Below are 27,975 nucleotides of genomic sequence, written 5' to 3' on the forward strand. Positions count from 1 at the left end.
ATTCTAAGGCTAGGAAGTTAAAATCCTTCAGAAAGGATGTCGGGAATGACTGTGCTGATTTACAGTCTTATTTATTTTATATCTGTACTCTGGATTCCAATCAGCCTGAGCAGGGAAGTGCTAAACATGAAATACTATGCAGTACCTTTGTTGAGGAGATTGTAAAGAGGGAAATCTCTTTCACATCTCCTGGGTGTGTTTTGATGGCAAAATGCTGTGCCAGGTGGCACCTAATTTGGAGGGCTAGGAAATGAGGTGAGGAAAGACAATCATCTACATTCTTTGGGTCCTTTCTTGAAGTGTGATCATGTAGGTGAAATGACCCAGTTTTTAGGCTTCTGGGGTTGGTGCGAGAGGCAGACAGGTGAAGAAGACAAAGAAGGAGACAGAAATGGTCATCTGTAGCATTTACTACCTGTGTGACCAGCAAGTCTCTTGACCTCAGACAGCTCTTTCTAACTATTTGAGTGCAACTTCTCTTTCTAGATTCATTTCATGTAACATTCCCCCCCCCATCTTGCTCCCACACACTCATTCCAACTAAACAAGACCCCTCCATGTTCCTTTCCTTATCATTTTCTATATCAGTGTCTTTGCTCAGGGTTAGCTATCCCCATGCCTGGAATATTTTCTCTAATGAATGAAATTCTTAGCTCCCTCCATCAAGCAACTTTTCCTGATCCCTTTGTTAGCAGCAGCTAGGTGGCAGAGCACCAGGGCTCTTGATCAGAAGTCAAGAAGATCTGAGTTCAAATCCAGCCTCAGATACTTACTAGCTGGGTGACCCTGGGCAAGACACTTGGCCCTGTTCATCTCAGTTTCCTCATCTGTAAAATGAGACAGAGAAGGAAATGGCAAAGCACTCTGGTATCTTTGTCAAGAAAACCCCCAAAAAGGAGTCATAAAGGGTCGGGCATGATTGAACAACAACATATCCCACTCCTCTACACACTTGATTTGTATTTATCTGATCTATGTGAATGGAATACTGGACCTTAAGTCAGTAAGACTTGAATTCAAATCTAATTTGACATTAGTTGTGTGTCTCTGGGTAAGGCTTTTAACACTTGTCTATCTTGGTTTTGTGTGAGGGGAACCCCCTGGGGTCTTTCTTACCTGTGTCCCCAGACTGTTAGCTTTATGTCATGTGAGTGGTCCAACATAAGTCACAGGAGAGTGACCTAGGAACAGTGACCTAGAAAGGATCAGGTTAGGATCCAGGGGTAAAGGAGAAGAAATAAAAGAGAGAATTCCAGGAAGTGGTCTCTCTCTATCCCATCGGATATATGGGGAAAATATGGTGGCTGAGATAGATAACCATATGGAGAAGCACCCACGTGGCAAGATTAGAATAGACTGAAATCTCTATCTCTATACTCTCTATTTCAAGTAAACATTAATAATCTCTATGGAAAGTAAGGACCAGAGTTTTAATTTATTTTTAACAGTTCACTCATCTGTAAAATAGAGATTATAAAAGCACCATTAATACTTGCTTTTTAAAATTTACTTATTTTATGACCTTGGGAAACCTGCTTTCTATTTTCTGAATCTCAGTTTCTTCATCTACAAAATGGGATCAATAACATTCATTCTGTCTCCTCCCATTTTTTTGTAGTTGAATTCTTTCAGTAATGTCTAACTCTTTGTGACCCATTTGTGATGTTCTTTCTTTTTTTTTTAAACCCTTATCTTCTGTCTTGGAGTCAATGACTCCAAGGCAGAAAAGTGGTAAGGGCTAGGCATTGGGGGTCTAGTGACTTGCCCAGGGTCACACAGCTGGGAAGTGTCTGAGGCCAGATTTGAACTTAAGACCTCCTGTCTCTAGGCCTGGATCTCAATCCACTGAGCTACCCAGCTGCCCCCACCATTTGTGATTTTTTTGACAGAGGTACAGGCTTAGTTTGCCATTTCCTTCTCCAGCTCATTTTGCAGATTAAGAAATTAAATCAAACAGAATTAAGTGACTTTCCCAGGGTCACAAAGAGAGTAAGTATCTGAGGCTGGATTTGAACTCAAGAAGATGAGTCTTCCCAACTCCAGGCCCAGTGCTCTATCCATTATACCACATAACTACTTCTTTCTTCTGCTTGAATGGTATAATGGATATGAAGTTTTCTGGAAAATTATAATTAATTCTATAGATACCAGGTATCTTTGTTGTTCTAGGACAGATAAATCTATATAGTTTATGGCTGGCAGATCTCTTTTAAACTCTTCAGTGGTGTTTAAATATAGATTCCATTTTCAAACTCCTTGGGAACAAATTCTTTCAAATGTCTCCATTTCCTCTAAGTTTAGAGTCCTAACTAGAAATATCTCAATCTGGGCTAAAAATGATTTGGTACAATGGGGGTAGAAGAAGGAAGATGAACAATAATGAAGATAGGTTGATCTGACCTTTGAGGGGATTGGTGAGGAGAAGGTGGACCCTTCACAAAGCGGGCCATGGTGATAAGACCCCGATGAGTGGTTTGCTGCATGGCTGTAGAGCAGTGGTTCTCAACCTTTCTAATGCTGTGACCCTGCAATACAGTTCCTCATGTTGCAGTGACCCCAAACCAAAAAATTATTTTGCTGGCTACTTCAAAGCTGTAATTTTGCTACAGTATTAATTCGGAATGTAAATGCCTGACATGCATTATGTATTCTCATTGCTACAAATTGAGAGGTTGAGAACTGCTGCTGTAGAGGTTCGTGGATTACCATAAAGTGAGATGTGGAGTTGGTGGTCTCCATGGGGATGTAAGAAGCACACTCTTGTCCTATAATCAACACTCTAGGGCAAAGTTCTATTTGTTCCTTACTCTTTACAACACTGTTTTCCTCCATGAACTCTAGCTATTTGGATGAGTTTGTACCATTGTTGCTGATTAGTTTTAAGGAACTTCTCATAAATGCTGTTTACTGGTCTTGGCTGAGTAGGCAAATACAGCCTGTTGCCATCATTTATATATATATATATATTTTTGCATTAACTACTAAATAGTCTATATTATTCCTAGAAGGAGAGAATCAAACAAGTGACTGGAGGGGTCCAAGAACATGATTTTTAGCAATGTGCTGGTAAATATATAACAACTAGTTCTGGATGGAGGGAGGAGGATTTTTTGCAGGATGTACTTAAAAAAAAATTCTTGGGGGCAGCTGGGTAGCTCAGTGGATTGAGAGCCAGACCTAGATATGGGAGGTCCTAGGTTCAAATCTGGCCTCACACACTTCCCAGCTGTGTGATCCTGGGCAAGTCACTTGAGCCCCATTGCCTAGCCCTTACCACTCTTCTGCCTTGGAGCCAATACACAGTATTGACTCCAAGACAGAAGGTAAGGGTTTAAAAAAAAATTCTTACCTTCCATCTTGGAACAAATACTATGTATTGGCTCCAAAGAAGAAGAGTAGTAAGGGCTAGGCATTGGGGGCTAAGTGACTTGCCCAGGGTCACACAGTTAGAAAGTTTCTGAGGTCAAATTTGAACTTGGGACCTCCCATCTGTAGGTCTGGCATTCAATACACTGAGTCACCTAGCTGCCCTCCAAAGCATTTGTTAAACCATTTTTGTCAAGTTAAGAATTGTAAAGGAAGTTGTACTTTTGATATACAGACTCTGGTTTTAAAATGAAAGAGGCATAATGTATTTGCCAAATTCAAATATGAAAGACCCTTGAGTTCCCTTACAATAATACTGGTCTAAGAAAGAGGAAGTGGCAAGAGATTAAATACTGCATCTAAATTGATCTTTGTGTCCTTTACGGAACTAGGAATGAACCCTGGATTCTGGACCCTCAGTCTCATTTACTAATGACCATTCCATATTCTGTCTATAAATAGGCAATCACACAATACTCTCTATCTGCCCTGGATGGATCACAATTGTGACTCTCAGCTTCCTTTCCTTCCCTCTCATCCAATTTTAAATGCTCTCTGAGAGTCAGGATGTAATAGGTTCACTGTGTCCAGAGTTCGGAATGAACACAATTTTTCCAACATAAAGTATGCTAGAAATACATATTTAAGACAAAACATGGAAATCCTACAAATCAGTGGTAAATTCCCACTTCGTTTTTTTCTTCTTCAGGAAGTCTGCCTTAGCTCTTTAGTTCTTAGCAAGCACACAGCTCCTCTAGGCTGGTTCAGTGATTACCTTGGAAACGCCACTTCCCACGGTCAACAACACTTGGTAAAAAGCCTGTCTTAGCGTCCCCTTTGTTCTCAGATGTTGGCCAGTAGTGGATAAAAGCCTAATTACTCAACCTCATCCCAGTCTTTTCATTCTTGTTCTCCACTGCAAAGAGCAAAACAAGGTGGTTTTTTTTTTTTTTTTTAAGTCTAAGTATAGAGAAGGTGGTTTTGCCATTGCAGATTGAAAGAGAAATTTAAAAAAATAATTCATTTGGAAGCAGCTGGAATTGAACATTTCTCTTTCATTGTTTTAGAAAATCGACTTCTGGGGGAAAGTTCTGGGTTGTTTGCTCAGTAAAAGTTATCACTTTAGCCCCAAACGAGGTACAGGAGGGTGGGTGGTGGTAAACCATAACTAGGTGGACTGACTGACTATTTATCCTAGGACTCTGACACCCATGGGTGTTCTTCCTCTTCTAACCAATTTTCCTATGTATCATACCTCAAAGACTTATGATTGTCTGCTCCATGCCCGGTGATCTTGAGCCCTCACCCAGCTTGAGCTACCACCTCGGGAGCCTGTCATTGTGGTACATATCTTCTAGGCTCTGCCTCCTTTCACCTCCTCCCTTTCCCACTCCACTCACAACTGTTATAGGTACTCAAGCAAGACTTCCTAGGGTTGAATTTCCCCTCTCTCAGTAAGGCTCTAGCATGGCTTGAATTGTCTTTTATATTCCTGCCCCACTCCCCCATCCCACCTTGGGATTATCATGTGACTACAAACCACCACTTCTGATTCCTCTTCAACTTTTTACTTAAAAAGGATATTGCTGCCAATGGTTTTTGCTGCACTGATCTGCTGGCATGGACAATCTACAACAAACAGTTGTTAAGTTTTTATTATGTGTAAGACACTGTGGACACACTGGGTATAAAAAGAAAGAAGTTCTGTAGTCTTCAAGGAGCTCACATTCTAATGGATGAAACAACCTGCAAATGATTATGTATATAGAGGATACATACAGAGTAGGTGGGAGGTAATCTTGAAGGGAAGACACTAACTTTCATGGAGATGGCTTCTGTAGAAGATAGGATTTGAGTTCAGTATTAAAGCAACCCAGGGAAGCCAGTAGGGAGAGATTTGCAGGGAAAGCAGGCATGGGGCACAACCACTGAAACTGTGCAGAATTAATTAAAACAATGCTGAGGTACTACCTCACACCTATCAGATTGGCCAATATTGCAGTCAATGAAAATGATAAATATGGAAGGGGATATGGCAAAGGGGACACCAGCGCATCGTTGGTGGAATTGTGGACGGATCTATCCATTCTAGAGGGCAGTTTGGAACTATACCCAAAGGGCTATAAAACTGTGCATAACCCATGGAACTTTCAAAAATTTTTTTTACTGATTTAGAAAAAACCATAATAAAGTTCATTTGGAAGAACAAAAGGTCAAGGATATCCAGGGAAATAATGAAAAAAATACAAAGGAAGGGGGTCTTGCAGTCCCAGATCTCAGACTATATTATAAAGCAGCGGTCATCAAAACAATTTGGTACTGGCTAAGAGACAGAAAGGAGGATCAGTGGAATAGACTGGGGGCAAGCAACCTCAGCAAGACAGGATATGACAAACCCAAAGATCCCAGCTTTTGGGACAAAAATCCACTATTTCATAAAAACTGCTGGGAAAATTGGAGGACAGTGTGGGAAAGATTAGGTTTAGATCAACACCTCACACCCTACACCAAGATAAATTCAAAATGGGTGAATGACTTGAACATAAAGAAGGAAACTATAAGAAAATTAGGCGAACACAGAATAGTATACATGTCAGACCTTTGGGAAGGGAAATACTTCAAAACCAAGCAAGAATTAGAAAGAGTTACAAAATGCAAAATAAATAATCTGGATTACATCAAATTAAAAAGTTTTTGTACAAACAAAACCAATGTAACCAAAATCAGAAGGGTAGCAACAAATTGGGAAACAATCTTCATAAAAACCTCTGACAAAGGTTTAATTACTCAAATTTATAAAGAACTAAATCAATTGTACAAAAAATCAAGCCATTCTCCAATTGACAAATGGGCAAGGGACATGAACAGGCAGTTCGCAGCCAAAGAAATCAAAACTGTTAATAAGCACATGAAAAAGTGCTCTACATCTCTTATAATCAGAGAGATGCAAATCAAAACAACTCTGAGGTATCACCTCACACCTAGCAGATTGGCTAACATGACAGCTATGGAAAGTAATGAATGCTGGAGGGGATGTGGCAAAGTGGGGACATTAATTCATTTGCTGGTGGAGTTGTGAATTGATCCAACCATTCTGGAGGGCAATTTGGAACTATGCCCAAAGGGCGATAAAAGACTGTCTGCCCTTTGATCCAGCCATAGCACTGCTGGGTTTGTACCCCAAAGAGATAATGGACAAAAAGACTTGTACAAGAATATTCATAGCTGCACTCTTTGCGGTGGCCAAAAATTGGAAAATGAGGGGATGCCCGTCAATTGGGGAATGGCTGAACAAATTGTGGTATATGTTGGTGATGGAATACTATTATGCTAAAAGGAATAATAAAGTAGAGGAATTCCATGGGGACTGGAACAACCTCCAGGAAGTGATGCAGAGCGAAAGGAGCAGAACCAAGAAAACATTGTACACAGAGACTGATACATTGTGGTACAATCGAAGGTGATGGACTTCTCCATTAGTATCAATGCAATGTCCCTGAACAATCTGCAGGAATCTAAAAAATACTACCCACAAGCAGAGGATAAACTGTAGGAGTAAAAACACCGATGAAAAGCAACTGCTTGACTACAGGGTTGGAGGGGATAAGACTGAGGAGAGACTCTAAATGAACACTATAATGCAAATTCCAACAACAGGGAAATGGGTTCCAGTCAAAAACACATGTGATAACCAGTGGAATCGTGCGTCGGCTATGGGAGAGGGAAAGGTGGGGGGAGGGGAGGAAAAGAAAATGATCTTTGTTTCCAGTGAATAATGTATGGAAAGGACCAAATAAAATAATGTTTAAAAATAAAAAAAAAACTGTGCATACACTTGAATTCAGTAATATTATTCCTAGGTCTGTATCCCAGAGAGACAATAAAAGAGGGGAAAGGACCTATGTGTACAAAAATATTTATAGCAGCTCTTCTTGTAGTGGCAAAGAATTGGAAATTGAGGGGATGTCCACCATTTGGAAAATGGTTGAACATACTGGTGATGGAACAGTATTGTGCTATAAGAAATGATAAGCAGGATCATTTCAGAAAAAGCTGGAAAGATCTTCAGGAACAGTTAAAGAGCAAAATAAGCAGAACTGAGAGAACATTGTACACAGTAAAAGCAATATTGTGAGATGATTATTTGTGAAAATTTAGCTATGCTCGGCAATGTAATAATCTGGGACAATCCTGAAAGACTTGTGTTGGGGGATGCTATCCACTTCCAGAGAAACAACTATTGGAGTTGTCTTTCACATCAGTGTATTTATGATTTTATTTTGGAGTTTTGGTAATGTATGAGTTTGTTCTCACAATGATGATCAGTATGGAAATATGTTTTGCATCACAATCACCTTAAAAAATAAATAAATGAAAAGAAAAATGTGCAGATTTGGGAAATGAATGTCCTATGTGATGAACAGTATGGAAATCTCTGTTATTAGGTTGCAGTGTAAGTGGAGGTGAGTAGAGTATAAGAAGACTGGAAAGATGGGACAAAATAGGCTAAGTTGCAGTTCTTTCAAAGTATCAGTCAAAAAGATGAAAATTGTGATTACTCTTAGAGATAGGAATTAGAGAGCATAGTGTTGAATTTGACCCAGATAATATTCTCACTGACCAAGTTTTTTATCAGAGCTGATAGCAAATAGCAAAGATAAATGAAGTGATTTTTATTAAGCTCACTCTAGTAGACATGACATTGAGCAGTGAAGTGTATAAAACTTCTCTCCATCATGGTGTTTGTTGGTGGTGTTGGGTTGACTTTTCATGACTCTATTTGGTGTTTTCTTGATGAAGATACTGGAGTGGATTGCCATTTCCTTTTCCAGCTCATTTTACAGATAAGGAAACTGAGGCAAGCAGAGTTAAGTGACTTGCTCAGGATCATACAGTTAGTGTTTGAGATCAGATTTAAACTCAGAAAGAGGAGTCTTCCCGATTCTCTATCCAGCACTGCACTGGCTGCACAATCTAGTTGCTCATCAATCATTGTGTAATGGGCAGAATTTTGGACTTGGACCTAATAGATGTGGGTTCAAATCGTACCTCTGACATTTGCTATTTATGCAACCTTGGACAAATCTTTGAAGGTGTCTCACACACACACACACACACACACACACACACACACACACCCCTATATATCTCATAAGGAGATTGAGGATTAATTGAGAAAATGTAGGTAAAGTGCTCTGTGAACTTTAAGCTTCTAAAAGATACCAATTATAACAATTTTATTATTTTAGATGATCAAAAGATATACAACAGGAAGGAGGAGGAAGAGAAAAGAAGAACAGCAATATGAGAAACCAGGAGAAGAAAACACAGTGACCACAACAATGTGAAAGAAAACAACATTCAAAGATATAGGCCTCTTGTATGTATATGCAGTGGTTGATCACAACTTAGAAGATGGATCATAAATCAGGCTTCTTATCTTTTGGCAGACATAGAGTCCCCTGAGACTCATTCATCCTAGGGCTTCTCTTTATACTATCTCACTTGGTGAGCTCATTACTTCCTATGGGTTCAGTTGTCATCTTTATTAAAATTGTTCCCAGATTTACTTATTTGGCCCTAGTCTCTCTTCTGAACTAGGGTCATACATTTCTTTCTTCTTTTTTTTTAACCCTTACCTTCCATCTTAGAATCGATACTACTGGTTCCAAAGCAAGAGAGTGGTAAGGGCTAGTCAATTGGGGTTAAGTGACATGCCCAGGGTCACACAGATAGGAGTATCTGAGACCAGATTTGAACCCAGGACCTCCCATCTTAAGGTCTGGTACTATATCTACTGGGCCACCTATCTGACCCTCAGTCATGCATTTCTAAGTTTGGACTTGTGATCTCTAAAAAGTTCACCAATGCTGCTCTAGTCAATGAACTTCAATGGCTTCCTATAACTTCTAGGACCAAATATAAAGTCCTCTGTTTAGTATTTAAAACTCTTTGTTATCTTTTCCATTCCTACTTTTCTAATTACTCCCTTCCACAATCTCTGTTAATTCCTTACATTATACTACTTGCAATTCCTCAAACATGATGCTCCATTTTCCATCTATGTGTCTTTTCACTGGTTATCCTCCATGCATAGAATGCTCTGCTACCTCACTGTGATCTCTTGGCTTTCCTGGTTTCCTTCCAGACTCAGTTCAAATTCCACCTTCTGTAGCTGGCTTTTTTGGTTCCTTCAAATTGTTACATGCCTTCCCCTTTCAGATTATCTTCCCATATACTGTATATATCTTGTATATACTTAGATATTTACACATTGTCCATTATATGTGTATATTGTGTGCTCTGAGAACAGAGACTATACTTTTGCCTTTCTTGGTAGACCTAGGGCTTAGCACATAGTAAACCATCAATTAATGCTATTTGACTAACTAGAAATGAAGAGACATGCTCTTTCAGGCATGGTTAATGAGTTGATTCATTTTGTTTGACAGTACTTACTTATTACAAGGGAGAGCTATGGCAGGTAGCATGGGAGAGAAAAGTGAGTTAATGGATAGTGATAGAAGGATTGGGACTGGCCTTGTGAATTTTTGTTGTTGTTGTTCTAGGAAGCTCTGATGAGAAGCTCCCCAGAGATTGGCACTTTCTCTATAATTTAGATTCTCAGAGAGCTGCTTAAAGAACTTAGAGGTTAAGCTACTTACCCAGGGTTGCATTACTAGAGGCTGTGTCAGCATATCCGATGCTAGACATCAGAGATGATAGAAATGTGAAAGAAAGGAAGAGAAAAAGAAAGGGAAAAAGGAAAGAAAAATCAAAGAGAGGACAGAAGGAAGGAAGGGAAGAAAAATGAAGAAAAGAAAGAGACAAGGTAGGAAATAAAGAAAGCAAGAGGGAAAAGAAAGAAGAGAAAGAACAACAAGAAAGAAAACACAGTACACAGAAGAAAACAAAGTTTAGAAAGGTATATAAACAAGACAATCTTGTTACTATTGTGATAAATTTAATATATACACTTAAAAGATAAGCTGTAACTGTAGATAAGTTCACAGTTTCTTATATAAACTTTTCTTGTTCTTTAAAAACTAAGATGTGCATTTGGTTGATGATTATTAGGTTCATAATTCAAAATATGTTTCTGCAAAACATTACAAAACAAAAGAAGAAGAAATGAGCTTGGATCTGTGCCAAAGAAGAAAGTTCCCATGATTAATCAAACACTGAATTTAGTTCAGTGTATCCTAACCTGTGACTCCAGACCCCTGGGGATTGAAGTGAAAGATGACTTACCCAAATATTCATAGCAAAACTATCATGTTTGCTTTGTGGTTGTTGAGATCCATAAAATTTTTTGATGTTAAAAAAAGTTGCCCCAACTTGAACAAACTGGGAACTACTTCTTCACTCTGCTCTTCAGCATTGCTAGGGTTCTGGTTACTGTTCTTAGGGTTTACTGCATGAAGGGCTCTGCCCTCATTCAAGACCTCTAGAGTACTTTCCCACAGACTGCTCAAAGTGGTCCCTAGTACATAGACCATGCTGTCAAGTAGCCATTATAAATGGAATGAGCGATAGACAAGAACCTTACTTTGTCAGCGAATTCCTTCTTGTACATTTAGGCAGGATGAGAACTAGCAGTCAGCAGTTAAAGAAACATGGGATCTGGGTCAGAAAATTGGGGTCTGAATCTGAGCTTTGCTATTGGGATCTTCTCTTTATGTGATTTGAAGCAGATTACTTAATCTCTCTTTGGATCTAGTGAGAGACAGGTACATAGATGATAGATGATAACTATAGATCAAAAGATAAAGACAGATAGACAGATGATAGAGTTATAGAGAGATGATAGCTAGATGTGGACAGACATGTAGAGATAAAGAGCTAGACAGATAGATAATAGAGCACTTGTAAAATGCATTCTATGTGCCTGGCATTGTGCTAAGTGCTGGGGATACAAATTCTTGCAAATATGACAAGCCCTGCTCTTAAGGAATTTACTTTCTAAGGCAATCCAGGAAGAGTAGAGAGAGGGGAAGAAGTCAGTATCCACTCTGGGGGCACAGTAAGGAGGCTACAGGAAATGGTGGGGAGGACTGGTATTCTGTAAGATAAGGCAATAAATTAATCTGTCAGTGCCAGGGGAAGCCAAGGGGTGGATATTTAAGATCTCTCACAACAGCTTCAATCTGTCTTGTCTCATCATCAGTCATTCTTTCCTCACATGCCAACCAGGCTCTGTTCAAAATGGGCAACTCACCATGGCTGCCCTGTGCTGGGTTTCTGATTCTCCTCCTCCTCCTCCTCCAGGCTATCTTTGTGACCTTCTGGGGACATAGTTCTCCTGCCTCACATATGTAATGACTCCCAGGAACTGGAAGCCTCATAGTCTCCCTCACAGAAGCCACCATTCCTAATTTCGTCTTTGCTGTTGAGTCGTTTTTCAGTTATGCCTGACTCTACGTGACCCCATCTGGGGTTTTTCTTGGCAAAGATACTGGAGTGGTTTGCCATTTCCTTCTCCACTTTGTAGGAAACTGAGACAAATGGTTCCCAGGCTCACCAGCTAGTAAGTGTCTGAGGTCAGATTTGAACTCAAATCTTTCTAATTAGTCAGGCTAATTAGACAACATGCTGTGTTTTCTGTGCAGCACACCAGAAAGAGAGACCTTGTCCCACCCTCACCCCCCTGACACATTTATTCCCTGACACCCCTATAGATTCACTCTACACACTGAGTTGATTCCTACACCCTCATATTTCCCTCAGTCACCCTCTGCCCTGTACCGGCTCTTTCACAGACACACTCAGAGAGGCCAGATCTTGTGGGCAGTGGTGTGAACACCCCATCTTCTTTACCTTACTTCTCTTTGGCTTCTCAACCTTAAAACTTCAGGCTTCAGAGTACTTATTCCCAGTCAGATCTGTGGATTTTCTAATCCCAAAAATATGCCTCAGGGAAGTATGGTCTCAAGCTCTTTTCTTGAGTTCACATCCCTGTGAGGAAGAATACATGTCTGGGAGAAGGAGCACATGACTTGACAAATACTATTGCTGAGACTATAGGATTGAAAGCTGAAAGGTGTCTTAGAGACCATCCATTCTAAACAATCCACTCTGTAATTGAGGGAACTGAGATCTAGATAGTTTAACCTGACTTCTTGGAGGTCACCCAAAGAGCCAATAGCAGAATGGGTATCTAAATTCGGATTCTTCTCTATTTAAACTCATTCTGAAAAAATAAACTGGGATTAGATTGAGAAAGCTTTCAAATGCTAAGCTGAGGAGTTTGTATTTTATCTATTTCCCATGCCCTTCCCACTAAGTCATTAGTAATTATTTATCAACAATTAGTAGCACCTTTCTCTAGGTGATCTATAGGTTTATGGTTTTCTTAGGAAGAAGATAAGAGAGGTAGGAATTATAGATTCCCATTTCACAGATAAGTACACTGAGACTGGGGGTGGGGTGGGCAGGGTTGCTAAAGAGAGAACAGAGGAAAGGCTTTTCTCACTCCTTTTCCAATGTGCTTTATCCAACCATGGCACACTCATGCTCCAGTGATCTGGCAGGCTTCCAAATACAACTATAATCACTGAAGAAGTCAAACCTGATCTCCTTATTTATTTTCTTGCTTCCTACTGGGTTTCCTGATAGTTCAGTAAATAATCAAATTTAAATTGATTTTGTTTAAATGGAAGGTTTTAAATTAAACTTTCAGTTCCCAGCAGGACTTTAATGTGTGATGTTATTTTATTTAGAAGTCAGCACTTCACCTGATCTCTCCTCCTCCATGTCAGCCACTCCCAATTCTCTTCCCCACTGGTGGTAAAATGGTATAAGAGGGTTTGCTCTGTTAAACAGGAGCTGAATAACTTTGAGCAAGTCACTTTTCCTCTCTAGGACTCAGTTTCTTTTTCTGTCAAATAAAAGGGTTGAATGATAGGATTTCCCATTTTTCTTTAAGCTTGAAAGATTTTGATTTTCTCATCATTCAAACCCTGACTTTTGTCTAATCACTCAATTTACTTGAACATTCATTCATTCATTCCATAAGCATCTACTAAGTGTTAAGTATGAATAATTCAAGTATATTGTATTTTAGTTATATTTATGTTTATTTACTATGTGTAAAGCAGACTCTGACCTCAGGGAGCTTACATTCTACTGGAAAGATACAACATTTACAAAGATGAGTAAAGAAGAGAATAGACTCCATTTTATATGACCAATATGTTTCAAGACCCCAAGTAATACATGATAGGGAACCCCATTATTGAATAAGTAATTTCTTATATAGGTCCTTTCTGACTTGTCTTAGTCTCATCAGAGTCACCTTGGGGCCCTTATTAACTAGATGGTGTTAATGAAACAAAGAGAAGCATCGCTCTGTCACAGACACAAGTGAGAACTTCTGACAAAGACTAATGTGGGAGCTAATGTTTGGTGTAATGTAATGACTCCCACTAATTTGCTTCCCAGTGTGAGAATGAAAGTGATTGGGCAAACTGCTGCGAGATTTTATGCTGTTTGGGAAAATGGCACAGATTTCGCTCATAGCTAAAAATGTTTATTTTACATATTTTTCTGCCTTTATTTTTTTCAGTTGTCAAATGTTTGTACCTGAATTCAAACATGCTGAGTTTGCGTAAGACAAGGTCCTACCTTTATAGGATAATCTGAAGCAGGAAAGAGCTCTGACAACTAAGGGAGGATCAGGAAAGCTTCCTATAAGAAGTGGTGCCCGAGGTGAACCTTGAATAATGCTAAGGATTCTAAGACACTGAGGTGAGGCCAGAGAGTGCATTGTAGGTCTATGAGGCAACCTATGTAGAGACACTGAGGTAGGGGAGAAAACTCGGATTTGGGGGGAATAACAAGTTGATGAGTTTGGCTGAAACATAGGTACGAAGGGGAGCTACATGAAATTAGCCTGGCAAGAGTCGGATTGTGAAGGCATATAAGTGACAAGCTGAGGTGATAGGGAGCGACTTAAGATTTTTCTTTTCATCATAATTCCTTTTTTTTTTAACCCTTACCTTCCATATTAGAATCAATAACTGTGTATTGGTTCCAATGCAGGAGAGTGGAAAGGACTAGGCAATGGGGGTCAAGTGACTTGCCCAAGTTACCCAGTTAGGAAGGTCTCAGACCATTTTTGAACCCAGGACCTCCAGCCCTGGCTCTCTATCCACTGAGCCACCTACCTAGCTGTCCCTGATAATTCTTTTTTTTAATCTTCCAAAATTTTCTTCCTTCCTTTTTCCATCAAACTTTTGAATCAAACATACTCAAACCCCTAGTCTTACACCTGCTTCAGAAAACCTTCATGGTCAATGATCTTAAAATCAAAGAACCAACATTACCTTCTTTAGCTGATCTGTGGCTACTCATTATCTTCCAAACTCCAACCAGCCATAGGGGTAGAATAGCCTCCAGTTTCATTCTTCTTCCCAACAAGTGGAGCAGCACACACCCTCCCCAGAGAGCAGCACTAGGGGTAGATACTTATTGCTTTGTATTGATTAATTAATTTCTTTGTTCATTACATTAAAGTTTCCAGGTATCTTCCTTCTTCTCTCTCCTTCCCCTACTAAAGAAGGCATCATCTGACAAAAGTCAGTGTGCATCTCTCTAACACTGTCTTATTGTTTCAGTTCTTTTCTCTGGAGGTGGACATGCACAAGTCATTCTTCAAACAAAATTTCTGTGGCTGTATATAATGCTCTCAGTTCTGCTCATTTTTCTCTTCATAATTTCATGTAGGTCTTTCTTGTTTGCTTTTTAGAATTAACCTCCTCATCATTTCTTATAGTGCAGTAATATTTCCTCACAATTATTTGCCACAATTTGACCAGCCATTCCCCAGTGGATAGGCATGCCCCCAATTTCCAATTCTTTGCCACCATAAAGAGAGCTGCTAGAATATTTTAGAACATGTAAGTCATTTCCCCATTTCCCTGGTCTCAGTAGATACTCTGTGAGAGTGGTAACCAAACTTTATGTGCTACAGTGACATCTCACTCCTTTACTCTTCCAAATTGTCACATTTCTCCACTTTTCATAAAAAACACAGTTCTCTTAGCTTGTATTTTAGTTAGATAAAATGAAGATTAAAATAGCAACCCCCTGGACTGTTATGAGAATCAAATGAGGTAAAAATTTCAAAGTACCTGGCACATATTAAATACCATGCAAACACTGACTATTATTATTAGGCAGCTATTATAGAATTACTATATATTATATGAAGCAAATTCTGTGGGAAGACTTGGGGAATCCACTGAGGAAAAATGAAGTGCTCAGAGCTTATCCACTGGTGGTTACTCATTTAGGAAAACGGCTGTTTCCAGGAATATTTACTGAAATATTCTTATCACCATAACATGACCTAAAAGTTTAAGAAAGTCCCACCATCTCCCTCAAATATAAACAACCTCCTCCTCCCTACCTACCCAGCTCAAATGCTTGCCTAATATGGTATCATTCATACTGTAGGTTTCTCCAGTGTTTGTTGACCAATGGACATTTCAGAAGGTGAAGATAAACACGGGTAGATAAAAATTGTTAAGCTGAGATTTCCTCTTAAGATTCCTTTGAAAAGTTACTTAAATTAGTGCACTTAAGTCTCCAAAGTGCTATTGCCAACCAGATAAGCTTTGTTTTTTAAATTCGTATGATCTGCCAAGTTTGCTAGGAAATTGTTAAAATAACTTTTGTCTAAACAAGTATTTTATTTTCAGGATATAGTCTAGGCTTAAAAGCCAGCATCTGACTTGCTTTAAGATTGTTATAAGCTGGGGTGCATTAGGGTGGTGGTGTGGATTTACACAAATAAATCCTTTACGGCTAGTATTAGAAGGGAAATGGTTAACTGGAGGGAAAAGCTTGCTAGCAATTTCCTCTGATAAAGGTCTCCTTTATGAGATATAGAAGGAACTGATTCAAATTTTTAAGATCAAGATTCATTCCCCAATTGATTAATGGTCAAAGGACATCGCAGTTCTCAAGGGAAGAAATCAAAGCTATGTTATGGCCATATTTTTAAAAAATGCTTCAAATCACTAAAAATTAGAACAGCAAGACTCAAATATTTTGATCTCAGGACTCCTTTACATGCTAAACAATTATTAAGGACACCAAAAGGGTTTTTGCTTTTGGAAATTACATCTATTTATATTTACCTTATTTAAATCTAAAACAAAAAAAATTAAATATTTAGTAATTAAAAAAAACACTAAGCCCATTACTTATTAATACATTTGCACGACAAAAAACTATTTTCTAAAACAAACACAATAGCATTTATTTTATCATGATAGATTGTTTTGGTTCAAGTATATGAAAAAATCTGACTTCAGATATATAGTTGGAAAAGAAGAATATTTTAGTAGGCAAATATATTTTAGCATTAATATGAAAATGGTTTTGATCTTGTGACTCCCCCCCCCAAAAAAAAGGTCTCAGGGACCCTCAAACTTCCCAAGCCATACTTTGAGAACTGCTGAATTAGAAACATGTAAATTAAGGCACCTGTATGGTTTGATCAAGGGCAGCTAGGTGACTCAGTGTTGAGTGCTGGGCCTGGAGTCAGGAAGATTCATTTTTATGAATTCAAATATAACCTCAGACACTCTCTTGTGACCCTGGGCAAGTCACTTTACTCTATTTTCCTCGGGTTCCTCATTTATAAAATGAAATAGAAAAGGAAATGGCAAACCACTCCAGTATCTTTGCCAAGAAAATCTCAAATGCTATCACAAAGAGTCAGACATGACTTAAAAAAACTAACTGAACAATAAGATTTGGCCTCATACCCATCAAAAAGTAGGCAAAAAAAATAAAGTGACAAATGTTGAAGAGGCTTCTAGAAAACAGGCACATGGATGCACTGTTGGAACTGCAAGCTGATCCAACTTTTTTGAAAGACAAGATAGAACTATGTCCCCAAAGTTACTAACCTAGGCATACATAACCTTTGATCCACTAATAGGTCTATACATAAAGGAAATAAAAGGAAGAGGAAAAATTCCTATATGAACAGAAATATTTATATTTGTTTTGGTAGGGGCAGAGAACTAGAAAATAGGGGAGTGCTCCTAAAGAGGGAATGATTGAACAAATTATGTATGTGAATATAATAGAATCCTATTATGCTGTAAGAAGTTATGAAAGAGATGGATTCAGAGAAACCTGGGAAAACTTTTATGAACCTGATGGAGAGTCTAGTAAATAGATGAAGGGGATTGATTTGTACTATAATAACAACTTCATAAAAATGAACAGTTTTGGAAGACTTGGACTATACTTGATTTGTGAATATTTCCTATCACTCCTGTATAAAGTAAGCTCCTTTAAGGCAGGAACAATCTTCCTTTGGTTTTAGTAACCCTAGCACTTAGTATGGTGCCTTACCCAGAAGAGACCTTTACCACATATTTGTTGAAATGCAATGATCTGCCAATGTTCTGGGTGAATGATGGGGAGGCATGTTCTACTCACACCCCAGCCGAGAGGTGCTGAACTTTGGGGTATAGAATGAGACATATCTATTTTTGGTCATGGCCAATGTGGGAATTCGTTTTGCTTGACTATGCCCATTTGAGTTGTATTTTTTTTTCTTTTGAGAGGAGGAAGGGCAAGAGGAGATAGGAAGAAAAAAATCTGAAAGCTCATATTTGAAAAAAAATAAGCTGAGTTGGATTTTACTTTAAAGTCTATGTTTTATGTCATTTTATAGCTTAGAATTTAGAAGTAGAATCATTGTTATCATTTGGAATATATACAGGACATGTTCCCATGTCAACAAATCCTTTATTGATCATTATTACATATAGAGTACTGTGGTAGAAACTGGATGAGATAAGATATTTAGTTAAGAGAAGATTCCTCCCTTCATAGAGCTTACAGACTAGTGGGAGGACGACATAATCATAGATCTGATATATTATACAATATCATGTGATGAATACATTAGATGTCTAATGAGGAAGGTTGTTATTGATGGCATTTTTGAGAAATGGATAGTAATTCAACAGACAGTAAGTGGAGAAAGCAGATATCAAAGACTTTCAAATTTGAACTTCAGGGGGAGCATGATGGAGATATGACTCTTATTAAATAGCAAAAGGTTCAAGAAAGGAGAGTCTGGCCAAGCCTGAGAGTGATTTCCCATTGTACAACCAGATGAAATAATAATAAACTCTATCATGTATATAGAGTGTTAAAATTAATTATACTTTTCATATGTTGTCTCATTTGATTCTTTCAATTTTGATTTTTTATCTTTAAAATTTTAATATTATATTTCTATTTTATATTTAATTTTATACTATAATTTATACATAAACCTTACATATTTTATAAAGAGTTTTTAATCAATTACATGTAATGAGAAATTTCCACATAAGTTTTCTGAAGTTATATGATCCAGATTGTTCCCTTCTCTCCCCACTCCTGGAGCTAGAAAGCAATTCAATCTGGTTTATACATGCATTATCATGCAAACCTATTTCCATAATGTTTATTTTTGTAAGAGAATAATCACATAAAACCAAAATCCCCAAACAAGCACCCAAATAAACAAGTGAAAAATCTCATGCTTTGATCTGAATTCTGACTCCAACAGTTCCTATTCTGGAGATGGAGAACATTCTTTGTCCTAAGTCCCTCAGACTTGCCCTGGATCGTTGTATTGCTAAGAATAATTAAATCTATCATAATTGATTGTTTCACAATATTGAACAGTCCATTTTATAGGTGAGAAAATGGAGGCTTAGAGCTTAGAGTAGTTAAATACCATGATTATAGTCACACAGTTAGAAAAGTGTCTGAGGCAGGATTGGAACGCAAATCTTCCTTATGCTAAATTCAATACAGTAGCCACTGTTGCCACTTAGCTTAGCCTGGCACTTGGGTTCTTCATAATCTGGTTCTCATTTCCTTTCCAACTTGATTTCATTATTACTTCCCTTTACAAACTCTACATTCCAGCCAAACTGAACTACCCACTGTTTCCCAAAGGCAACTTTCCATTCATTGCTTCTGCAAGTTTGCCTAGAGTTTGCCCACTTCTAGAATGTATTCCCTCCTTATTGCTGCCCTCTCAGAATCCTTGTCTTCTTCAGGGTTTAGCTCAGGAGCTGGCTTCCTTGTGATACCTTCTCTGATAACCACTGATAATGAGTCCTCTCTACCTCAGTCATTTTCCTTGTTCTACATTTGATTTTTGAACATTTTCTGTCACTCCTATATAAAGCAAGCTCCTTGAAGGCAAAGACATTTTTTTTGTTTCTTAGAAACCCTTGCACCTAGCATGGTGCCTTGCCCAAAATAGACCCTTAACATAAGGTTTATTCAAATGAATTACTGAAATGAATTTCTGTTATAATCTTCTCATAGTATCTCCTCCTATAATCAGAGAATGGGAGGTCCACAAGAATCTTAATGTTCAGTCATTTTTCAGTCATATTTGACTCTTTGTGACCCAATTTGAAGTTTTCTTGGCAAAGATACTGGAGTGGTTGGTCATTTCCTTTTTCCAGCTCATTTTACAGTTGAAGAAATGGAGTCAAACTAACCATGTTACTAACTAGTGTCTGAGTCTGGATTTGAACTCAAAAAGATGAGTCTTCCTGACTCCAGTCCCAGAATTCATTTCACTGTGTCTCCTAGCAACTCTGAGGAATTCTGGAAACCATTTGGTTCGAACCCCTCATTTTATAAAAAGAGAAACTGAGACCCAGGAGAGCAAAAGTAACTTTCCCAAGACCACAAAGAAAGTCAGTGGCGGACTTCAGAGCAGGACCTTACCTTTCAGTTTTTTGGTCCAATGCCTTTCCTTTTTATTTTTTCCTGTCTTTAGTGGCTATTCAATAAGTACTTGGGACCAGCTGCTCTTTGATCTCTAGCTAGAATCCAGGACAGTTTAACTGCCAGGCTTACCTTCTGCTCACCTCTGTCTCCCCTCATCACCTATGGAGCAGTTGTTTGAATCATGCTTAGGACAGCTACTATTCAATTTCACAAGAATGTCAACCATAGCTGTGTCCTAGTTTATTATCATAAATTTTCATTATTTTGCCCCCAGTCACACATTATGTCTGATAGGAACTGGTCTGGACCATCCCTGGGAATCTGGCCTGAGACACTTTAGAGATTAGAAATTGTTCATTCATTGGCTATTAAGATCAGAACAATTTCAAATGCCTCAAACACAAAGCTGTTCCTTCCCTGGGGTTTTGATAATTCCTTCTACCAATTATAGCACTTTCTTAAGCTTATCTAATTAATCTTTACTATATGCCCGAGAGACAGAGTTAAAGATAATAGTTCACACTTTTATTGTACCTTTTATCCAAGGATTTCTAACATTTATTTATTAATCTCTCATAACAACATTGAAAAGTGTGGCAATGACAAGAAAAAATGATCACTAGCCTTTTAGATGGTAAGGAATGAAAATAAAATCTCAACCAACCCAAGGCAAAGTAAAAATCACTGATGGGATTGATGATTCGTGGACACAAATATAAATAAATAATTAGGATATAAAGGAATTTATTCTACTTATTCTGTGCCCAAAGGTAGGAACTTCCATTTTGTTGCCTGCCCTGAGACATGGTTTTAAAAGTGGGAAGTATCTTAGACATCATCCCATCCAGCTATTTCATTTTACAGATGGGAAAACTGAAGCATAGAGAAGTTAGAAGACTTTTTCAAGGTTGTGCAAGGTAACAAGCAGCAGAGAAAGGAGTGGAAATCCATTAGTTATAAAATTTAGCATCCTTTCTACTCCTTCACACTGCCAACCCTCCCTCCTGTCTCTTGGATAAAATGCATTATTAGGGGCATTTAAAAACCTTCATAATGTGGTACTACACTATCATTTGAGACTGATTTATTCCCTCTCTTGTATTTCACATTCCAGTGAAAGTGGCCTGGCTTTGCCATAGATGATATTCCTCCTTCTCTCCTCTATGCCTTTGCAGGGGCATGCCTGATGTTTGCATTACTGTCTCTCAGAATCCTTAACTCCATAGAAATGCAAAAGAAAAACATGTGATTGATCACGTGGTTTGATGGATATGTGATTGGGAATTTTGACTTTAAAATAATCATTCTATTGAAAATATTAATAATATGGAAATAGATGTTGAGCAATGAAACATGTACAACCCAGTGGAATTGCTCATCAGCTCAGGGAGGAGGGAGGAAAGAGGGGAGGGAAAGAACGTGAACCATGTAACCATAGAAAAATATTCCAAATCAATTAATTAATTTTAAAAAAGACTCCTTAACTCCATTCAAGGGTCTTCTCAAGGGTCATCTCCTACATTAGGTGTTTTCTACCACTTGTTAGTACTATATCCATGTACAAAATTTTTGCATATAATTATCTGGACACATGTCATTGTGTCATCTCCATTCCCAAGATCAAGCAGTAGAGGTTTTGAGGCTCCTTGAGCATGGAATTCTCTTAAGGTCAGGGACATTTTGTCTTTGAAGGCCCAGGCTATAGTAGCTTGTAGGGCTTCTGTTGTGGGATTTTCTTGGCCAAGATACCACAGTGTTTTGCCACTTCCCTCTCCCTTTCATGTTGCAGATGAGGAAGATGAGGCAAACAGGATTAAGTGGTCTACCCAGGGTTGAATAGTCAGTAAATGTCTGAGGTCAGATTTGGATTCAGGTCTTCCTGACTCCTGGCATGTGCTTTATCCACCTAGCTGTCCCTAGTTTATACTTAGTGCTTCTTGAATGCCTGTTGTTGCATTAGTTTGAATCAAATTACTCATTGTTCTTTGTGAAGATGGTCAAAAGAAGGTTTCAAGGGACTCTCCAACCTTGTGACTCAGGTAGGAGATTATTAGGGAAATGCATCTTTCTTTTACATAGCCTTCATTCTAGACAATGCCTTCTTCAGACAACCCTGTTCCCTGTTTGGGACGAATTTTCATTTTTGGTTCATGTAAAGAGCTGGATATCTGAAATGCAGTCAATCGCCCAGTGTTACCTAGAGAAGGGAACACTAGAAAGACATTTGCCACAGAGGACTATGAATGGTGAGGGGAGTTGGGGTGGAGAGAGAAATGAAGAGGAGAAATCCCTTCCCCCAGGGATTGGGAAATTGGTATTTCATGTAAAGTAAAGACAATGAGTAGCCTCCATGCTCTGGACTGATGATAGGTTTGCCATGATTCCTCTTTATTTCTCTCACTAGATAACGGCTCTAAGGAGACAGCATCCATTTAAAGGACAATGAACCACTATTTATATAAACGCTTGTCAGAGAAATTCTCCAAACAATTGCAAATATTGACGAGTATGCAACAGATTAATTTTGCTTCTCTCCCATCTTCTCTCGGAACAGACAGCTGTTATTGAGTGGTTATGGATCCTTAACAACTGTATTCTCCCAGGTTTCATCGTGAATTCTGTATACAAGGGGACTTTGACAACAATCAAAGAAACACTAATAGTTACTTCTGAGACAGATCTGCCTCCTTAATAATGGCCGAGCAGTTGCATAATGCTTTTGCCTCTAAACCTGAGATTATCCATGCAGACAATACCCACACAATGCTGTCAGAGATTTGTTAGTTTCCTTTCTTATCAAAAAGCTGCAGTGGTAAAACAGAGTGCTTTACTTGGAATGATAGGAAGGACAGTGCCTCAGATTGCCCTAGTGCCAAAGCCAGGAATGTCAAGGATCTGATGGATCCTTGGATCCTTGGATCCAGGAATATCAGGTCTGTAACTTGGTTAGGGACACTAGGGCTTTGCCTCAGGTTGCTAAAATTTAAATGGTGACAAAATTAAAGAGTAATTTTAAAAGATGGTGTAATTTTAAGATGTATTAAATTTGGATCTTCATAGCATTTTCACTCTTTATGAGTCCTATAGAAGCTAGTTAGCCAATTGGTCAATAAATAGTCAAAGAGCCAGGTACTGTGCTAAGCCCTAAAGGGATCAGCTTCCCCTCTTAAGGAACTCACAGTCCAAAGGGGGCAACAACATGCATATACATAAAATTTATACAGGGTGAGTTGGAGGTAATTCCAGAGGGAAAGCACTAACATTGAGTGAGCATAATAAAAGCCTCTTGATGAAGTTGAGTTTGGACTGAGACTTAAAAGGAAGCCAGGAAAGCCAGGCAGTGAAGATTAGGAGGGAAAGAATTTCAGGCAAGGAGGGCAGCTACTGAAAATGCTGGGAACTGGGAACTAGATTTATCCAAAATAATCAAATTAACTAAATCCTAGTTAGTACATTTCTTTCCCTCATACTCCTGCCAACCATGAACACCAGGTAAGCTATCCTCCCATTCCACTAGCTTCTTCTCCAAGAATTGGCCTCCTTAGTGGTCTCATAGAATGCTGAGGTCTCTCTCTCAGTGGATGATTTGGGGACAAGTTTAGTACTACTTTAGTACTACTTTCTCTTGGTGTCATTTTGTGCTATTTGTCCAAAGTGCCAAAATTGCTCTCCTCTTTCTTCCAGGTACATTTATCAGGCTTGTCTCCAGGAAGGTTGTCTTCTTGGAAGAACTGTCATCTCCAAAATTCAAATCCAAATGGGGACATTAGGTTGATGAAAAGTCATGCCTGGGTTTAGGAGGAAAAAGGAGAAAATTGTGAAGGTGGAAGAGTCATCATTTAAATTCCTCTACACTTTAAGAGATGGTTTGTTTGTCCCAATAAGATGACCAGGGGGAGCCATCCCGAGAGTGAGCCTCATTCTATAGCATGTTAAAAATGGAAAGATCAGAAGGGTAGGAGCCAAAATCCCCCAGTTCAAGCGTCAACTCTGCCACTTACTACCTGTATAATCTTATGCAAGTCATCGTCTTTGAACCTGTTTCTTATTTAGAAAATGGGAAGAATTATAGTACTTCTGTCTCCTTCATGAAACTGTGTGTAGAAGTAAATGAAATGTGCAAATCAAATCAAATGTATTAAAGTGCTTTGTAATCATAAACACTATGCAATTATGGAATATTATTTATATAATAAAAATATATTTGGCTCAGTGGTTGTCTATTGGATATGCCCATCTATTCAGTTAGCAATCTCACAATGTCAATAGAAAGGGAAAAAGACAGCACATTGGGTGAGCCACCTGGTATGAATAGATGGGAGAATGTGCACAAGAATTGTATCATGGCTGCTGGTGGAGCTGTGAATTGATCCAATAATTCAGGAAGGCAATTTGGAATTATGCTCAAAGGGCATTAAAAGAATACCTACCCTTTGATCCAGTAATACTGCTTCTGTGTTTGTACCCTAGAGAGATAATAATAAAGAAAAAAATGTTTGTATAAAAATATTCATAGTTCTACTCTTTGTGGTGGCAAAAAACTGGAAAATGAGGGCATATCCTTCAATTGGGGAATGATTGAGCAAATTGTAATATATGATGGTGATGGAATACTATTGGGCTGTAAGGAATGATGAAGAGGAGGATTTCTGTATGAATTGGAAGAACCTCCAGGAACTGATGCAGAGTGGAATGATCAGAACCAAGAGAACATTATACACAAAAAGTGAAATAATGTGGAACAATCCAACGTAATGAACTTTGTGGCTACAAGACAGTCCCAAGAGACTTATGAGAAAGAATGCTATCCACAATGAGAGAAAGAACTGTGGGAGTAGAAACACAGAAGAAAAACAAATAACTTATCATTTATTTATATGGATATATGATTGGGGGTTTTGGTTTTAAAAGACTGCTCTATTGCAAAATGAATAAAAAATAGGAATAAATGAGAACATTTGTATAAGCCAGTGGAAGTGCTTATTGGATCCGGGATGGGGGAGGATAGCGAGGAGGGAAAGAAAATGAATTATGTAAACATGGAAAAATATTTTTAAAAAAGTTATACAAGTTCAACTTTTAAAAATTAAATTAAAAAGATTTTTTTAAAAAGAATTGTATCATGGGCAGGCATGGAAGGGTGGAGATCTGTGTTATTGGAGGAAATGCTCAAATTAAATAGATTATAAGTCCCTCTTAGGAGTTTAATGATAACTATTTGGTAATATAATATGATAGAGGCTGGCATGTGTAGTCATATCCTAAAACAAATAATTTCCTGGAAATTTCTGTTTTCAGAGAAACTTGGTGGGACATGCTGTGGATATAGTTGTGTTCACAAAACCTAATTTCTTGGTGAGTAATCAGTAGCAGTTAGTCAACTAGCATTTGCTAAGATCCTACTCTGTGCCAGGCATTGTACAAAGAATTGGAGATACCAAGAAGAACAAAAACAGGCCTGCTCTTAAGGATCTCACAGTCTAATGGGGGAAAGCATGCCAACAATTATATATAAACAAAATATATACTGGGCAAATTGTAGATAGTAGCAGCAGCTGGTATAAGTATCAAAGGAAAGGAGATAGGTGATATTGTTGAGATAATGTGACATAATGGATGGAGTGCTGAACTTAAGGTCAGGAAGACCTAGGTTCAAATTTTCCCACTGAGACTTATGAGTTGCATGATCATAGGTAAGTTGCTTTATCTCTCTGAGCTTTTTAAAAGATAGTTTATTTATCTGTAAAATGAGGATAATAATACCTATGGTTGTTGTGAGTTTCAAATGACATAAAGTGAGAAATACTTTTGCAAATCAGTATAAATGCCACTATTAAACACACACATACACATGTAGTGAAAACTTGGGAACTAGAGAAAGCTTTTTCAGATAGGTGAAAAAATTTGAGAGGAGAGGAGAAAGAAACAGAAGGATGGAGAGAAGAGGAAGAAGGAGAGCAGAGGGGAGAGAGGGACAGAAAAATAAGAGAGATCCTCTGTGCTAGTTGATTGACAGACTGCTACTAATTACTCATTAAGAAAACAAATTTTAAATATGATGCTGATATCTAAACCAGGAAGAGTAACAGACAAAGAAAATTACATGTCAATTTTATTAATGAATATAGGTGCAAAAATTGTAAATATAATATTTACCAGGCTACTATAACAACAACACATCACAAAGATTGCACATTATGACCAAGTAGGATTGATACTATGTATGCAGGAATGATCTTATATAATCAAAACTATTAATATAATTGATTACATCAACAAAAAAGTAACAGATCAGATTATATCAATAGGTACAAAAAGAGTTTTAGACAAAATGCAATACTCATTCCTATCAAAACCACTTGAAAGCACAGGTATAAAAGGATTTCCCCTTAGATTAATGAGAAGTATATCTTTAAAATTATCAGCAAACATTATCTGTAATGGGGATGTTAGAATCCTTTCCTATAAGATGAGGAGTAAAACCAGTATGTCCATGATCACCAATATTATTTAATATTGTACCGGAAATGCTAGAAATAGCAATATGAGAAGAAAAAGACATTGAAGGTATCAGAATATGCAGAGAGATAATAAAACGATCTCTTTGCAGATGATATGATGATATATATATATAGAAAATTCTAGAGATTCAACCAAAAAAATTGAAACTATCAATAATTTTAGCAAAATAGGAAGATAAAAAATAATCCCACATAAGTCATCAGCATTTTTATGTGTCACTAATAATGTCCTGCATGAAGATATAGTAAGAGATAAATCCATTTAAATTAGCCATAGGAGCATATCCTCTAAAACAAATCAAGAAACTATATCAACATAATTATAAAACACTTTTTATACAAATAGTCAGATTTAAATAATTATAGAAATATTAATGTTCATGGGTGCAAATCCAAGATAATTAAAATTCAAATCCTCCCTAAACTAATACACTTATTAAATGCCATCCCAATTAAATTACCAATAAATTATTTTATTGAACTAGAAAAAATAATATTCACTTGGAAAAACAAAAGATCAAGAACATCAACAGAAATAATGAAAAAATATTAAGAAAGGAGGTCTGTCAGTACCAAATTTCAAATTATATTATAAAACAGTAATTATCAAAACTATCTGGCACTGTCTAAGAAATAGAAAAGCAGATTAGTGCAACAGAGTAGATATACAACAAATTGTAAAAGATCATAGTAAACGTGTTTGACAAAGGTAAAGTTCTAAGTTTTTGAAGTAAGAATTCAATATTTAGTAAAAATTGTTGGGAAAACTAGAAAGCAGTTTGGAAGAATTAGATATAGACCAGAATCTTACACCATTTACCAAGATAAGGCCAAAATATATGACTTAATTATAAAGGGGGCTACTATATACAAATTAGAAGAAATGGAACATGCTATCTATCAGATTTATGGATAGGAAAAGAATTTATGAATGAAAAAACCAGAAAACACTGTGAAATGTAAAATGGATAATTCTGAACAGTTTTTTTGTACCAATTGAATTGTTTTTGTACCAATAAAATGAATATAGCCAAGATTAAAAGAAAATTAACAAGTTGGGGAAAATTTTATGGAGTCTCTCAGATAGAGATCTTATATCTAAAATATACAGATAATTTTGTCAGATATGTAAGAATATGAGCCATTCCTCAAGATGTGAACAAATAGATTCTGAATAAAGAAATAATATATATATATATATGAAAAATGCTCTAAGTCATTATTGATTAGAGAAATACACATCAAAAAACAAAAACTCTGAGATATCTCACCAGATTGGCTTAAATGGTAGGGCAAAATGATAAATGTTGGAGGA

At 37.6% G+C, this 27,975-nt stretch overlaps 1 long non-coding RNA gene across 2 annotated transcripts in view; it reads left to right on the forward strand.

Moving 5' to 3' along the window:
• Positions 1–27,975, forward strand: part of LOC103098921 (uncharacterized) — a 165,132-nt gene that overhangs the window by 79,049 nt on the left and 58,108 nt on the right. Inside the window, exons 2-3 of one of the 2 annotated variants that reach the window (XR_467619.3) lie at positions 8,616–8,746; positions 23,824–27,834. The exons of the other annotated variant lie outside the window; for it this stretch is intronic. This is a non-coding gene — a long non-coding RNA (uncharacterized LOC103098921). Of the gene's footprint in view, positions 1–8,615; positions 8,747–23,823; positions 27,835–27,975 lie in introns of those variants that run through there. 2 annotated transcript variants of the gene reach the window in all.

Source organism: Monodelphis domestica, chromosome 4 (genome assembly GCF_027887165.1).
Source record: "Monodelphis domestica isolate mMonDom1 chromosome 4, mMonDom1.pri, whole genome shotgun sequence".
Classification (NCBI taxonomy): domain Eukaryota; kingdom Metazoa; phylum Chordata; class Mammalia; order Didelphimorphia; family Didelphidae; genus Monodelphis; species Monodelphis domestica.